The sequence below is a fragment of the Neophocaena asiaeorientalis genome, unplaced genomic scaffold (assembly GCF_003031525.2).
Source record: "Neophocaena asiaeorientalis asiaeorientalis breed wild unplaced genomic scaffold, Neophocaena_asiaeorientalis_V1.1 scaffold134, whole genome shotgun sequence".
Classification (NCBI taxonomy): domain Eukaryota; kingdom Metazoa; phylum Chordata; class Mammalia; order Artiodactyla; family Phocoenidae; genus Neophocaena; species Neophocaena asiaeorientalis.
In genome coordinates, this window is record NW_020185339.1 from 13,892,630 (window position 1) to 13,904,696 (window position 12,067).

A 12,067-nucleotide genomic window follows, 5' to 3' on the forward strand; every position below is an offset into this window, starting at 1 on the left:
GGGAGGGGCGAGGGGAGCCGAGGGGCGGGGCCTTCCGCGTCCCCGCAGCGCAAACCGGGAGCGCGCGGCGCTCTTCGTGGCGTTTTAACCGCGGTGTTTTTCTTTCCCTCTTACTGCCTCTTCGGCCTTCCCTCGGCTTCCCAAATCCTAGCGGGTTACAACGGTGCGAAGAGCTTAAAAACCGTACGAATTCAAAAGGTGCCTTTCATGCAAACTGTAATTCAGTCACCAACGCCACCAAACATTTGGTGCTCCCGTACTCCTTTGTGCTGGGGAAAGTGGCTGGAGAAGTAACAGCGCTCAATTTCCACACCTAGAGCTCCCGTGAGGGTGCCTTGAATAGGTCACAGTCTTTTTCATTCTTGAAGTGGTTTCTCGTGAATTGTCAAGCGTCTTCACCCAGGACAACTCTTTGCAAATTATCCTGTCAAACTCAGTTAACTAATCCAAGATTCCAAACAACTTAGTACCTAAATCAACTATTTATATGAGTAAAATAAATCGCACATTTAAATGCGTGACTCGAGTACTTTAAAGGGTTACCCATAGGTGGTCTATGATGTAACTACTGGGCAGCAGAAAGGACTTTCTGTTCCAAATGCCTTGTTTCAAAAAGGGTGGGAACTTAACAGTGGAATTTACCATTATTAGAGAAAAGACTAAAATACGACTACCCTTTATACAAGATATTAGCTTTTTTATGAAAACTGGGTTTTGATGGGCAAAAATATTCAAAGATGGGCAAATATGCAGGGAAAGTAGGGGTTGGGGGGTCATTAAAGGCTAATTTTTGCTTAGTTCAGAGTTTAACTGGGCCCTGTGTTATAAGGCATTCTTTTTTTTTTTTTTTTTTTTTTTTGCGGTACGCGGGCCTCTCACTGCTGTGGCCTCTCCCGTTGCGGAGCACAGGCTCCGGACATGCAGGCTCAGCGGCCATGGCTCACGGGCCCAGCCGCTCCGCGGCATGTGGGATCTTCCCAGACTGGGGCACGAACCCATGTCCCCTGCATCGGCAGGCGGACTCTCAACCACTGTGCCACCAGGGAAGCCGTATAAGGCATTCTTGAAATAAATTTTTATGAACTTTTATAAATTTGGAAGATTAGCAAAAAATATGATTAATTTCACTCCTTTTAAGAATACTAGTAATTGAAAACTAAAGGAATAGATAAGAATGAACTATAATTATCCTAAGTTTTCTGTATAAATGCTTTCTAGGTGTTTCACGATTTAGGTTAACTGAATATGTTGAATATTTTGGTAATTTCTGTTTCCTTAGAAAAACCGTTTTTTGATGGGAATTTCAAAGGCACGTGTCAGAGCAGTTTGTAGGAAATATTGTAAATTCTGAATGAATGAATTTCAAATAAATTGACTTTACTAACTTTTCAATTATTGCATGAAACTTTGAGAAGTCTGAAAGCCTGAAACTGAGTTCATGGGAGAAAATGTTACCTGGGTATACTGTTTTTTCTTTTTTCTCTCTCTCTTTTTTTAACTCTTTGACCTTTGTGCAATTGATTTTCTTTTTTCCCCAGAAAGAGTCAGTTTCAGAAGATTGGAGCTAGGATTATTTAGAATTTGAGAGAATATGTAAAATAGTTAAATTAAAAATACATTTGTTTTCTTCTGTTACACTGGAAATCGTTTCATTTGTATTAAGCTATTATCTCTATGCAGAGAATGCCAGACTGTACATCTCTTAAGCACCGAACTCACTTATGGGTTTGAGCTCCTCATTCCTATCCCCTTGAAAACTTCACCAGGATATTCCACTGGCAACTTGAACAGGTCATGTGTGCAAACTGAACTCATCACCTTTGTCACCAAACCAGTTTCTTCTCCTTTTGTTAACTGTATCGCCATCTTTTAAATGACCCAGTCTTCAATCCTGATACTCCTTTTTCTGCCTTTCCTGAAACCATCAGTCAATTGGCACATCTATTGGATAGCAATTCATTTCTACTGAGACCACACTTGTTTGGGTTTGCCCTTTTGTACTCAGGGCCAGCTTCATGGGCATGTGACAGGGCCCTGTGCTTAGAAAGTCCCCATGATCCTTTTCATGCTCTGATGGCACCATCTTGAAATTTTTAATGATTTTTGAACAAGAGGTCTGCATTTTCATTTTGCCCTAGGTCCCTCAAATTATGTAGCGGGTCCTACTGGTACTAGGAGATAAAGTCCATAAGATAAGGATATGTATTTCTCATGTTTGGTATGGTGGTTTTCATCTAATAGGCATTGTTGAATTTTCTGTTCCTAAGGTACTGTGGAATAGTGGAGAACACGAGAGTCAGAGTTCAGCTCCACTGCTTATTAGCTGCATAGTCTTGCACAAATTCCTTAATCGTGTCGAGGCATAGTTTTCTCATCTGCAACGTGGGGATATATAACCTCTGCCTTACAGAACTGTTGTAAGAGAAAGTAGAGGAAATAGCCGTGTCTTAGCCCCTGAGACCAGAAGAAGCTCAAAATTAGTTTCTCCCTCTTTAGGGGAAGTGAATTAATAGTGTGCTCACCCATAACTCTTGCTGTATTTAACCTGATATGGTATTTCTGATTTTCCATGTATTTGCCTCTTTAGAAGTTTTACTTCAAATACCATTTATATCTCATTAGTTTCATTTAAAAAGTCCACATAAGTAAAGGTCTTATTGCAACTGCAAAATTAGATTTAAAAAAACCTTCACATTTACAATTTTCCTAATTAATGGTTAATGATTATTTGCATTAACAAGAGTCATGCTGTTTAACTTCCAATTAAGCATGGTTATCAGTAGCATTGAGAGTCATTAACCCTAAATATTATTATGTTATTTCATTCACAAATGAACAATATTGAAATTTGATCCTTCAAGGCACATTGTTACTGGTTTTTCCCTCTGTCGTGTAAGTGTGTGTATGTGTGTGTGTGTGTGTGTGTGTGTGTGTGTGTATAGTATATGATTATATAAATGTAGTTCTATTTCTTTGCAACACCTTGCATAGCTGGGGTTGGAGGTTGAGAAGGATAAGAGGGCTGCTTGTTGATACAAAAGAGGAAAAACAATGACTTAAATCCCAAGTTAGTTTTGTTCTGTTTCCTTGGTCCAAGATTGTTTCAAACGCTATGCAGTTATTTTAGAAATTCTAGCACTTAATCACGTGAGAGACCAGGTAAGAGCATATTAGATCATTGCTATTATAGGAGAACAACTCAGGACTCATACTCTCCTAGGGTAGTTTGTGTTTCTCTAAGATTTCTGTTTTGGGGAAACCATGTACTTATATATAAGAAAAATGAGGCAGTTTGGCATGTTTTCTACTCTGTGTAATAGCTATAATAACTGCTTATTTGTCTCAAGACATATTTCAAATTCTGTCTGTACTCTCTTTCAGCAGTTGTAGGCTTGACCGCCAAACCTGCCTATACCACATTAACTCTAACAGTTCTGTAATTTTGTCACTGATAATGTCTATGGTGTAAGGAATAGATTATACTTAAAATTTCCCCCTTTCTTAAGCTGTAGCTGAGAAAAACCATACAAATGAAAATGACAGGGCTTCCCTGGTGGCACAGTGGTTGAGAGTCCGCTTGCCATCGCAGGGGACATGGGTTTGTGCCCTGGTCCGGGAGGATCCCACATGCCGCAGAGCGGCTGGGCCTGTGAATTCCCAGAGCCGTCATGTAAATGAATGTTGAAGTAGAAAACCACTGGAAGAACCAGCTTCATGAAATTCCCCCTGTCATGAATTTTCAAAAGAAATTTAAATTAAGAAAATCTTCAAAAACCGCATATAAATACTTTCAGAATCTGGGCTGTCTCCAAATCAAACAGCTAATAAAATCATACCAAAGATGCTCAAGAGTTAGGCATCCCCTTAGAACTTATCATTATGATAGTCCTGGCTTCTACTCCCAGTCACTCCCAAGTCTTGTGTATGAATCACATAACCCAATAATGATGACCAAATTTCAGGAGGTTGGTTTGAATGATCCATTATACAGATGAGAAGCCTAAAACTTAGGAAGGCTAAGTGACCAAGGCTATATATAAATATGTGGGCAGAGTTGAAATTTATATCTTAGTTTGCCTGCCTTCCTTTGGCACCATGCTGTGCTATTATTCCTCTGTTAATGCTGTTCTTTCAGCCAGAAAATCTTTCCTGTCTCTTTTGTATTTATCTAAATCTTAGTCATTGTTCTACATCTAGTGGTTTCTTGCTTCTCTGAATCTCCCTAATAATTATTGTTTGTACCACTCATTTGGTACTTATCAGACATTGCCTTACTTAAATTGCTTTTGTCTTCTCTCTATCCTGAGATCCTTGAGAACCAAAAGCATATCTTACACTTCTTTGTATTTACCATACTGCCCGGCATCACATATTATAAATAAAATGTAGTGTGGGGAGTCTTGCTAATCTTGGCGTGATTCTCCAAGCTGATCATAGTGGATTTGTGACCTCTGGCCGTTATTTAACCTTTCAGAGTTTCTTATTAGTAATCTTTAAAAATGTACATAAAAGTATCTAAAGTGTAGGGTTTTAATTTTTTAAAAAATAAGGGACCAGGGGCTTCCCTGGTGGCGCAGTGGTTGAGAGTCCGCCTGCTGATGCAGGGAACATGGGTTCGTGCCCCGGTCCGGGAAGATCCCACATGCCGCGGAGCGGCTGGGCCTGTGAGCCATGGCCACTGAGCCTGTGCGTCCGGAGCCTGTGCTCCGCAACGGGAGAGGCCACAACAGTGTGAGGCCCGCGTACTGCAAAAAAAAAATAATAATAATAAGGGACCAGGTATAAAAACGGAAGTAATACAGGGTAACAGTTAAGTGGATTGGCTCTGGAGTCAGATTGCAAATTCAAATGGAGGCTCCATTCATCTTAGGGAATTTACTTCTGGTGCCTGTTTTCTCATTTGTAAAATGAATACAGTAGAACCTACATTATGGTATTATTGTGAGGATTAAAAGAGTTAACAATACAAATAGAATAGTGTCCACCACAAAGTAAGCACTCTGTAAATGTTAGGTACGTCATCATGAAAAGATTCTCTATAAATATTGGTTCCTACTACATCCTCTGGCACAATAAAACTTTTTACAAACATGGTAAGAGTTCAACAGATGCTTGTTAAACTTTCCTTTTGCTTTGCTTATGACAGTCCTCAGTGAAGGATTGGTTGTATTCTAAAGTTTCTTTATGTCAGTAGTTTGTAACTCAAAAGTACGTATGCAATGGAAACAATGCTATAAAGTTTATGGTGTGGGTACATTAAAATATTATCTGATTATTAAGAAAGCTGAAAAAGAAAACCTGTTTTAATCCATTGACACTAAAAACACAGTTCCAAAAGTACTATTTCAACTGCTACTAATCAGCATTTATAACACTGTTCCCTTAGTTTTCATGGCACCTTATTCTTGGGGTTTTGTTCTTTTCTCTCTAGCTTTTTCATCTCCCCCTCTTTACGCTATCCCTTCTTCCTCCTGACTTTTAAGGGTCGGAGTCCCCAGAGCTTGATTCTGGGTCCTTTTCTTCTTGGATACTTTCTTCTAGGCATTTCTAGTCTTTCCCATGGCTTTATATGCCATTTAAATGCCAGTGGCTCTTAGATCTATATCTGCAGTTCAGACTTCTTTGCCAAGCTCCAGTTGCATAGGGCCAATTGCCTCCTGGAAAGCTTTCCTTGGTTGACCTCTCCAAATATGCTCTTCCTCCAGGAATCCTCCATTCAATAAATGGTACCAGCTCCCCAAAACAGAGAACTATCACTTCCCTCTGCCTTTTCCACATATCAAATTCTTCACCAAATCCTGTTGATTCTACAGTTGACCCTTGAACAATATGGGGGGTTAGGGCCACTGACCCTCCACCCATTTGAAAATCTGAGTATAATTTGTAGTTGGACCTCCTTATGAATGGGGTCCTCCAGATCCCCAGTTCCTCATCAGCAGATTCACCCAACCTCAGATAGTGTAGAACTGTAGTATTTACTATTGGAAAAATATCCTCATAATAAGTGGCTCCATGCAGCTCAAACCCATGTTGTTCGAGGGTCAACTGTACTTCCCAAATCACTAAAATATGACCACTTTTCTCCATATTCATTGTCTGATTGGTTTATATACTTTTGCCCTTCTTCCCATCCATTGTCTAAAAGTGGTCTTAATTTTTAAAAAAGCTTTTTATAATGGAAAATTTCAGTTACACATAGAGGAGCCCCTATGTACACAACTCTCAGTTTCAACATTATCCTAATTTTTGCTACTCTTGTTTCATTTGTCCCCTCTCTTTTTTTTTCTAGTTGGAATAGTTTAAGGAAAATCCTGTAACTAATTTAGTATGCATTTCCCACAGATATGAACATTTAAAAAATATAACCACAATGCTGTTATCATACCTAACAAAATTTTAAAAGTTTTAACAAAATATAATACCAGTCCAAATTTAAAATTTCCTGATTATATCAAAGATGGCTCCTTACTGCTGGTTTGTTCAGTTTGCCATCCAAAAAAGTCCAGACATGATATTTAATTGTTATGCCTCTTAAATCTCTTTCAATCTCTAATAGCCCCTCCTCCATTTGCTGAGTGGATGACCATTTGTATTCTACTTTTGTGCTATGCCTTTCCTTATCTTTCACCTTCTCTATAAATGATATCACTTTTGGTGGATATCTGTGGCAAAAATCCTATAGCCTTGATATTACACATCTTTATCTACAAATGCTATATTGAGAAAGTAAGGACCTCCCTTTCACATATTTACATTATGTGAAGAAAATATGGAAGATGGATTGAAAACTATTTATTCATATCAAAATCCAGATAAGAAGTGCATATACTACATACTAAGAACTTATCTCACTCGATCCTTTAAAATATCCTTTGAGTTTTTCATCCCCGTCTTCAGGTTAAGAAACAGATTGAGAGAGGCTAAGTAAAAAATATGGGGCTACGGTGTCAGTCTGAGACAGGGCCAGGCCAGACTTGAAGCCCTGGACTCTTTTTCCCAGGGACTCATTGTCTCTTCAACCAGTCATGCTGCTGTAGTAATAAAGTAATGAAGTAATGAAGGATGGTTTAAATAGGGGAAAAACTACCAAAAGACAATTCTGGTAGATGCTTACCAAGATAAAAATTAAAAAAAAAAAGAGTCCTACCCGAGTCTATATAAGGGGGAGTAGATTATTTTGTTGTAAGGTGAATATATTTGAGAAAATAATTACTCAGTGGGATTCTGATAAAAATTGGTAAAAGTCTGATGAAAGTTGAATAGTGGCAGAAGCAGCCTTCTAAGGGCATTTATCTCTGAGTGCCCTCCTGCTCTATCTGATTCTGTCCATTTCTTTTTTCTTTTTAAATTACATGCTTTTGTCTTTTTAAGACGGACTTTAACATCACTAATGTGCTTATACATTTCCTTCCTGCTTCGCTGTAGGCCTCAGAACCACAGCTTCTTTTCACTAGGATCCCTTTCCCCTCCTAACTGTCTCTATCTAAATTCTTCAGTGGCTTGTTATGTCCTTAATGCCTAAAAAAGCTTGTCAAAAGACCACGTTAGCCAAGGGAGAGAAATTATTTTTAAGATATATTGGCCTGAAAAGTTCTGTTTCACCAGTCTGCCTGCATGTGCCTACATCTACCCCAGCTGTGAGTTAGCCCAGCCTCCTCCTGCACTTCTTCATGCTACTAGCTTAAGATAACATAAGAGTCTCCCTAGCTAATTACATGTTTATAACTGATTCATAAATGGAGACATCCACAAACAACAAACAAAAAGCAAAGAGTAACTGACCAATAGCAAAGAGAAGGAAAGTATTTTAAATGTCTTGGTTAATGGATATATTCCCCCCAAAATTGAAATGTCAGGGAGAGTAGATTACTTTGTTCAGAGCAGCATTGCTCACAGTAGGCAAAAGGTAGAAGCAACCCAAGTGTCCACTGATGCATAAATGGAGAAACAAAATGTGGTGTATACAAACAATGGAATATTATTCAGCCTTTAAAAGGAAGGAAATTCTGATCAGTATTACAACATAGGTGAATCTTGAAGACATTATTATGCTAAGTGAAATAAACCAGCCACTACAAGACAAATTTGCATGATTCCACTTATATGAGGTCCCTAGAGTAGTCAAATTCATAGAGACAGAAAGTAGAATGGTGGTTGTCAGGGACTGGTGGGAATGGGGAGTTAGTGTATAATGGGTACAGAGTTTCAGTTTGGGAAGATGAAAATATTCTGGAGATGGATGGTGGTGATGGTTGCAGAATAACATAAATGTACTTAATGCCACAAAACTGTACACGTAAAGATGGTTAAATTGGTAGATTTTAGGTTTACCTATATTTTTCCAAAACTTAAAAAATTGGTTAAGAACCTGGGCTCTGGGTGAGAAAGCCTGGGTTCAAATTCTGACTCCATCACTTATTAGCTGTGAGAATCCACACTATTTCTACATCCTGAGTTTGAGTTGCTTCACCTAAAAAATTGGAATAAGAAGAGTACATACCTAAATGTATGACAGGGAGAGCAACAATTCCTAACCAAACTTGTCTCCTCCCCAAAAAACAAATAAACAGAAGCCTTGTGAGGATTAAATAAAACAGTCTATCTAATATCCTTTGTACATTGCCTTGCACATAGTCAGCACTCAATCAGTGTTAGCCACTATAATTTTATGATCATTTATTTACATTTAACTCACTTTTAAAGATTAGATGGGTAGATTTTCTTAAGTGTTTTAGAAATTTACTCCAGATTTAGATCTCTTAATTATGTGATTCCAGGAGGGTGATTTCAGTATCTAGATCAGCTACAAGGATAGCTGATCCAGAGATACTGATGAATAGCATGAAGTTCTAATGAGTTTGCCAAGTTTAGTGGAAAAAACAAAGGTATTGGAGTAACGATAAAAGTATCCCTTTATGTTTGGGAAATGAAATTTTCAGCCACTTTCTCTCAGCTCTCCGAAAATAAGTAGCAAGGAAAATAATATCGATTTTTGAGTATCCTGAAACTTGAGATAGTTTTTCAGTTGTCTGGTAACATTTGTTGTGTAATCCAAGAGATACTCTCCAAGTTGCAACCACAGGAAAATTTCCCCCAGCCCAGATCATGGCTCCCTAGGAAGTTGGCCACTGAGTATACATCTGCTAACTTGAGTAATTACAGAACCATAATTGTGAAATGTCTCAATTTTACACTCAGCATTATGATCCCTTTGTGAATAATTTTGTGCGTGTGTGTGTGTGTGAAGGAGAAACAGTGGAAAAAGCCGTGGAGTTACTGCTTTTGGAAAAGGGTAAACCTGAATAATACAGAGGAGACAGCGTGCCAGGCTTTTTGTAAACGAATCCTCAACCCTTCAACATTGCCGCTATCATCACTGCATTTTAAAGACGAGGAAACAGGCTCAGAAGTTACCTGTGTGAGCAGTGAACTGGAATTTGAAAGTACGTTGATTTGACTCCAGGCTGTGTTCTTTCTCTCAAACCACACTCCCCAAACCAGAACTTCTTGCCACTTGTTATTGTCACTGGCGCTAGTGTCACTTTTGGAGCTGCTCAGGTTCTGAAATCACCTTCTGGAGACTGCTGCTGTCCCTGGACGATTGTAATGGTGGCTCTTTGCTCACCAACCCACCCTCTGCTAAGAGGGAGAAGCTGCTCCTCAGAGGAGGTGAAACAGAGGGCACAATAAAGCCCCTACTGCCCAGAAATATTCCTTCTCCTCTTTTCTGACCTGCAGTGGCCACTATTAAAGCCACTCAGTTTGGAAAACAAAAGTGCCATTATCTTCAGAAAGCCCTGTTTCAGTATACACATGCTACCTGGGAGTCAGAAGCAGGCAGAGATTCTTCCAGCTCTATCTCTCTGTCTCTCATTAGCACAGTTTAGTTTATCAGATAAACTCGTTGTCTCCTGGAAAGCCTATCTCAGGGAAGACATACCTGACAAGCAAGTGTCACCAGTGCTCCTATGAGGCCAGCAGGTCTGGGTAGGGGTCCTGAAACCCACATAGCGATGGGGCCCTGGGAGTGGGCCTCAGTCACGGCTGCCTGGGGTGGTGATGATCTGTTGGCTGCAAGTAGGAGATACCAACCTGAGCTACCTTAAGCAGAAAGGGAATGGATTAGAAGAATTAGGGAGGTGTCTCAGAGAACCGTGGAATTATGGGACAGCCAGGTCTCAGGAAGGGAGGAGCCAGGGAAAGGCCTGGGGCTGCAGTGGCAGCTGGTAGAAGTCCTAGCCTAGAGCACTCAGTGACTTGACTTGGCTCCTGATTCCAGTATATCTTAAGCCTCAAGTGAGAGTGAGAATATGATACGTTCAGCTGAGCTGATTGTTCACAGTTGGCTTGGCCAGCAATGGTTGCATGGGGGAAGGGGCAGAGATCGGTGCAGTGAGAAGTTCACACAACAGAAAGGGGAACCCTCCCTGTGGGGTGATGAGGCAGTTTCCAGATAGGAGGGGCTGGGCTGACACTGTATTAGACACCTACCACATATTCCTTAGATCTTATATGGGGAGTCATTCTGGAGGGGGAATTGCTTAGAAGAAGTGCAGCGTGGTGGTTAAGATTGCTGGCTTTGGAGCTGGATTGCCTGAGCTTGAATGCCACCATGGCCACTTCCTGGGCAACTTGCTTAAGTATTCTGTGTGTCTGTTTGCTTCTCTCTAGAGTGGTGATAATAATAGTACTTACTACATGAGAGCATTAGGATTAAATGAGTTAATACCAGCAAAGAGCTTAAAACAGTGCCTGGCACACAGTTAGCCCTGGATAAAATCACTATTATTATCTGACTTTTGAGGCATCATAATATTCATTGAAATTGTCAAACAGGTTCACCTTACTTTAAAAATATCCAGTGGAGCTCTTTTAACATGTAATTTTATGAAAGAAAGAGGAATGCAATGAGATAAACACTTTGTTATGAAATACCTATTTGGCTGAACTCAGGCATAAATACAGATGCAACAAATATCAAATATCAAGAAAAGAAGTAGGACAAAGAAAATAAAAACACTAAAAGAAAAAATATGGTTGCAACATCAAAAGCACAGTCCACAAAGAAAAGAATTGATAAATTGGGCTTCATCAAAATTAAAAACTTTTGCTATTTAAAAGGTGCCATTAGGACTTCCCTGGTGGCACAGTGGTTAAGAATCCGCCTGCCGATGCAGGGGACACGGGTTTGAGCCCTGCTCCGGGAAGATCCCACATGCCATGGAGCAACTAAGCCTGTGTGCCACAACTACTGAGCCTGTGCTCTAGAGCCCATGAGCCACAACTACTGAGCCCGCATGCCGCAACTACTGAAGCCCACGTGCCTACAGCCCGTGCTCCACAAGAGAAGCCACCGCAATGAGAAGCCTGTGCACCGCAACAAAGAGTAGCCCCCGCTCGCCACAACTAGAGAAAGCCCGCACGCAGCAACAAAGACCCAACACAGCCAAAAATAAATGAAGAAAAAAAAGAACATAAATACATTTAAAAAAGGTGCCGTTAAAAGAATGAATAGACAAGCCAAATATTTTGAGAAAATATTTGTAAATCATATATCTGATGAAGAACTTGTATCCAGAAGAAAAGAACACTTACAATTCAATAATAATAATAAGACAAATAATAAGACAAACCAACTAACTGAAAAATGGGCAGAAGATTTGAAAGACATTTCACCAAGAAGCTATCTGAATGGCTAATAAACACACAAAAAGATCCTTGACATTCTTGTTTTGGGAAATGCTGATTAAAAATCACAGTGAGATACCACTATAAACTCTTTGAAATGACTGTGATCCAAAAGATTGACTTTATCAAGTGTAGGAGGTGTGGGGAAACTGGAATGCATACCTACTACTGGTGAGAATATAAAACAATGCGTTCATTTTGGCAAATACTTTGGCAATGTCTTAAAACAGTAAAACATAAATTTAGCATATGACCCATCCATTCCTTTCCTGGGTATATACCCAAGAGAAATAAATAACATATGTTCACACAAAGACTTGTCTAAAAATGTTCATAAAATTATTATTCATAATAGCTAAAAAATGGACAGAATCCAAAC